The sequence below is a fragment of the Lygodium microphyllum genome, chromosome 8 (assembly GCF_053477565.2).
Source record: "Lygodium microphyllum isolate KBCC chromosome 8, Lygodium_microphyllum_v1.1.10, whole genome shotgun sequence".
NCBI lineage: Eukaryota > Viridiplantae > Streptophyta > Polypodiopsida > Schizaeales > Lygodiaceae > Lygodium > Lygodium microphyllum.
Window position 1 is genome coordinate 92917241 of NC_141142.1, and position 5647 is coordinate 92922887.

Genomic DNA, 5647 nt, shown 5'->3' on the forward strand with positions numbered 1-5647 from the left:
GATAAGAAGGTGAATCCGGTAGCTGTACCATTTCCACCTAATAGTGATCAGCAAATAGAGAGGGCTGCTAAACAGCCAATTTTGAGAAATCCGGAGCATGTTGGTCATAAATTTTCAGTAGAGACTCTTGCTGAATTGAAAATTGGAAGTGGTGATTTCTTGCTATCCATAGAGAAGCAATGCTTTCAGGAGATGCTTGAGCGACATGGAAGGGGATTTGCTTTTTTCCCGCATGAGATTGGATGTGTGAATCCTGATATTGTTGCTCCTATGGTCATTTTTACTATTCCTCATATTCCATGGAATCTCCGACCTATTCCAATGCCTAAGGCACACCTGTCAAAGCTAACTGATTTATTGAATGAGAAAATCAGGATGGGAATTCTTGAGCCTCTATCTGCACTATACTCAAACAGGTGGTTTACAGTTCCAAAGAAGAATGGAACTCTCCGATTTATTCAGGACATACAGCCAGTGAACAGAGTTACTATCAGGAATGTTGGTATAGGTCCAGTTGTGGATGAGTTTGCAGAAGCATTTGCTAGACGTGCCATCTATTCTTTAGGTGATTTGTATTTAGGATATGATTAGTTTCAGCTGGCTTTGGAAAGCAGGGACATAACCACCATGAGAACTCCTATTGGGCTTGTCAGGATGTGTACCTTGCCTCAAGGTGCCACTAATTCTGTTGCGCATATGATGAATGCCATGCATAAGGTCCTTCGGGATTACATACCTCATCTTACTATGCCTTTCTTGGATGATTTGCCCATTAAGGGGTGTGCAGAAGAAGAGAAAAGTGAGAGTCTAAATGAGCAGGGATGCAGATCCTTTGTGGCTGATCATATTTCAGCATGTGAGAAGATTTTGGCCAAGTTAGAAGAAGTGAACTTGACACTTTCTGGGCAAAAATCTGTTTTTGGAGTGAATGAGGTTGTCATTGTTGGACATATGTGTGGATATTATGGCAAGAAACCCTCACCTGATAAGGTGAATGCTATAGGCAAGATTGCGGAGTATTGTTCTACCACTTCAGAGGTACGGAGATTCATTGGAGCTTGTGTGTTTTATATGATTTGGATACCTCATTTTGTACACATAGCAGATTGTTTATATCAGTTGCTTCGAAAGGGGCAGAAATTCTATTGGGATGAGAGCCACACTAGAGCCATGCGGAAATTGAAGAAGTTATTGCAAAATGCTCCTACTCTCAGGAAAGTGGATTATAATTGTGGAAGGCCTATTGTATTGACAGTTGACACTAGTCCAATTGGCATAGGTTGGGCTGTGGGTCAAGATGATGCAGATGGAAACAGGTATGCTATTCGGTTTGGGGCGAAAGTCCTAAACGAGAGACAAAGGAGATATCCGCAAATCAAGAGGGAGTTACTGGGAATTGTCATGGCTCTCAAATGTGACAAGGAGTACTTTATTGGAGCTTCAGTTGTGGTAGAGACAGATTGCTTGCCATTGATTGGTATGATCACGAGTTGCTCTACTCCGGATATAGCTATGCCGAGATGGATTGCATACATCAAGTCATTCAATCCGGAATTTAAACACATAGTAGGGAAGGATAATCTAGTGGCAGATATGTTGTCTAGAGCCAGATATGATGATGAGGAGACTCTACTTGCAGAAGAGGATGATGCAGAAATTTCAGCCACTATGGTTGATCATGTTTGTCATGTCTATGATATTGTGGCTTTCACAGAAGAACTCTATGTTAGAGATTGGTTGCAGATTGGCAGGTACCTTAGTACACTAAGCAAAAGAGATGAATGGACAGATGAAGAGTTCAAGAAGATCAGAAGGAAAGCCTATGGTTATTTTCTCAAGGACGGATTTCTTTGGAAGCATCCGAAGAAAAGAGGCGCATTACCTTTGCGGGTTGTCTGCAATAGAGAGACACAGTTATAGGTGATGAGGGAGTTTCATGAGAGTCCTTGGGCTGGTCATAGAGGAGTGTAGGCTACTTATGAGAAAATCAAGGAGAAATATTGGTGGAAAGGCATGTACAGAGATGTTTCTCACTTTGTTGAGACTTGCAGAGACTGCCAGATATATTCGGTAGTCCGTCATCGAGATGAGCTTCATTCGACCTATCCGCTATGCAGTCATTATAAGTGGGTAGTTGATTTGGTTACCATACCTATGGGTCTATGGCAGATGAGATACATTGTTTTGGCTAAAGAGGATCTTACCAATCATGTTGAGGGCAGATCTTTGAGAATGAAGACCACTAGTGCAGTGTGTAAGTTCTTATTGGATGAAATTTTATGCAAGTATGGTTGTGTGGATAAGATCACTACGGATCATGGTGAATTGGATGCAGATGAAGCTAGGGAGTTTTTCTCTCAGCTAGGAATCAAGTTGGCTCTAACTACAACATATAATCCAGAGGGAAATGGCAAGAGTGAAAGAGGGCATCCGCCGATAGTGAAAGCATTAGCCAAAGCATGCGGAGGACGGATTGGAGAATGGCCGAGACTTCTACCATTTGCTTTGTGGGCTGATCGTACGACTCATAGTGTTACCACATGATATATGCCTGCAGAGTTGATGTATGGTCAGAAACCTGTTATGCCAATTGAGACTTGTGCTTTGACTTGGTCAGTTTTACCTTGGCAGGAGGATTTGATGAGAGAGGAGCTCTTAGCTCTTCGGATTCGACAGTTGGAGAGGAGACTAGAGGATATTCAGCTAGCTATTGACAGGTTGAAGGTTGCTAGACTAAGGAATAAGGACAGATTTGACAGCAGGCATCGCTTGCGGCCTAGAGCAATAGAAGAGGGAGATTGGGTATTGGTCTTTGATAGGAGCCTTGAAAATCAGCATACTGCACTTCGGAAGATGGTGAAAAGATGGTTTGGGCCGTACATAGTCAGACATGTCTTTGATAATGCAACATATGAGTTGATAGAATTGGATGGGACAGTGCTTAGAGTGCCTATTGCTGGAAAAAGAATCAAGATTTTCAAGAAAAGAGATGATGAAGATTATGCATTGGAAGAATTTGCAAGAGAACAACGAGAAGAAACTCCAATGGAAGAGACAGATGATATGACACATAATCTTGTTGATATACCGGAAATGCATAATGAAGAGATTGATCTGTTTGTGGATCTTGATGATAACGATCATGGGTAGTTGGCCCATCTGGAGGATGCGCAGGATTAGAGGGGGTGGATGTCGTATTGCTGCGCATTCGAGGTGTGAAAACCACCCGAAACTTGTGTGTGTGATTTGGTACTTTGTATATACTTAGTCGTTATATTTGCTCTTTTACTTTATGTGGGTAATATAGTGAAGAGGGGTTTGAAGCAAGAGGAAGAAATAATTTGTGATGAGTTGACATACATGACTACTCTTCAAGCCTGTGGTGCACTTATAGATGTAGAAGCTATTGTTTGGAAGGAACAATTGTCTCTACTTGGGTTTCTGGAAATTGGTCAGACATTGCATCATGATGCTTGTATGATGGGTTATACTTCAGATGTCTTTGTTGGTAATGGCCTTGTGAGTATGTATGGAGTACATGGGACCATACAAGAAGCAAAGAGTATGTTTATTGGCTTACCGTTTCGAAATGTCATATCATGGAGTGCAATGAGACTTTTGGACTTCACCTAGGAGAAGAATTGATGAAAGATGCAAATGCTTGGACTGAGCGCAGTGCAATCCAAGGCTTGGATCGAAGCTAGTGCTACATACGCAAAGCGCTAGTTTTATTCAGGCCGTTGGCTTAAGGTGACTGTTTTGCTTCATCACAGCATGATCAAGGAGACTGCCAACCCGGCCGACGCTGGATACTGAACATGTGAGAGTTCCTTTTTAGGGGTTAAGGTGACTCTTCTGCTTCGTCATAGTATGAACAAGGAGATCGCTACTCGGCGGAGGATATTGAATATATACAATAAGCGAGAAGAAGATTTCCCATCACTGCATGCTTACAATGATTACTTGGAAGAAGTTGAGGATATAATCTTCAATTTGATAGGAGTAGATGTTCAGGCTACTGAATAGAAGGTGAAAGCACATCAAGAAGAAAATGCTGATCAAATCATTGCATCCAATGCACGGAAGGCAGAAGAGCGATCAATTGCTCTAAGAAGACAAAATGCACAAGGAACTACACAAGCAGCTCCTAATGTGGAAGAACCTTCAGACCAGACATCTGGACAACCAAGTGGAACATATGCACCAGCTGTGGCACCTGGTGATGTCCTCATGTAGCCAAAACCCACTGGTCCTGCATCACATTCTGGTCAAGATCGTGATGGCCTGTTTGAAGATGAGGAATCAAGGAAGCAAAGAGAAGAAAAAGCAGCCAGGGCAGGAGGCTGGACTCCTGAATTGGGTCATAGAAGAGCTTTTGAAGAGGCATTGCTAGTTTGTGGGTGAACTGAAGCAATCAGCCTTTGATGTTAGCTATGATTGAACGATTCACTTGCGGTGGCCCGCTTTCTTGGGAAAAAAGGAGTTGCTTTTCCTCGAAATTCTACGACTGGGACCAGGGGTGCTTTTCTGGTTCTGGGAGGGAAGCCAATTTGGGGAGGAACGCAAGAAAAAGTACGGAAGGAGGCTGCGACTAGGAACGGTGGCTGATGGAAGGTTTCTATTCGAAGATTTGAGGTCGAGCATCGTGGACATGGCGACATCTCCAAGAGCAGTGCAATCAGACGTCGAACGGGATCAAAATGATGTACTGCTTGCGAGTCGGACCAGAAAGTAGAGGAAGATCTTTTATGCGTGATTACAACTTCATGACGAAAATGCTTGTACCATGTGGCTATCCACTTGAAAAAGAGGAAGATTAGACAGTCTTCTCTAAAATGTCTACTCTTCAAAGTTTTGTTCCTGTATCGGACATTGCAACATCTCTCTATTAAAAGGAAAACATAGGAACAAATCGAATGCTGGAAAAGGAACATCGATTAGGGAACTCTGATGATCATGGCAGTGAGGGGAATAAAGGTTCAAAGAACCACCATAGTAGCAGGAATCGTGGTGAGGATGACAGACCTCATACTCACCCAGAGAGAAGGATTTGGAAGCGATTAATAGGATAGCTATTTTACCATCACTATATGCTGCTGATTGCAGTACATGGGCTTTCAAAGCTCTATTAATGACAGGTCTTATGGATTTAGAGGATTGATAGTTACAAAAGATGAATCTGTATCCTTGTTGCAGCAAAGGGAAGTGGTCTGGAATAAAGAGGATGGACTGGCATCTATAATTGAGGCATCAACTGCTGAACTTCCTATAGAGAAAGAGGGTGTTTTAGTAGCAAAGGATGAACATGGCTTGGCTGAATGGCTGAAGGATCATATTCTAAAACTCAAGACAACCCTTTTACTGGTCAGTCTAGAAGAGGTTGCAGCTGTATAAACTGTGTGACTGCTCGATGCTAACTGAATAGGCCCATCCTAATAGTCAACAACAAAAAATGACAATACTAACAGGTCATAAGGTGCTCTGAAAATTTCAAAGCCTTCTTTGAATCTCCCAGAGTTAACATCAGCGTTTGATGGCATTGACTGCATTAGTACTCAGATTGGATGGTGAAGAGATTTAATCTCATCAAATTCCGTTCCCTCTTTTACTACTTGGACCAGGCTAGAGCTTTACTAGACTGCCAAAA

The 5647-nt window shown here is 42.4% G+C and overlaps 1 pseudogene; it reads left to right on the plus strand.

The window, feature by feature from the left end:
• Positions 1-3870: 3870 nt before the first annotated feature.
• On the plus strand, positions 3871-4409 carry LOC148032607 (uncharacterized; annotated as a pseudogene).
• Positions 4410-5647: the final 1238 nt, after the last annotated feature.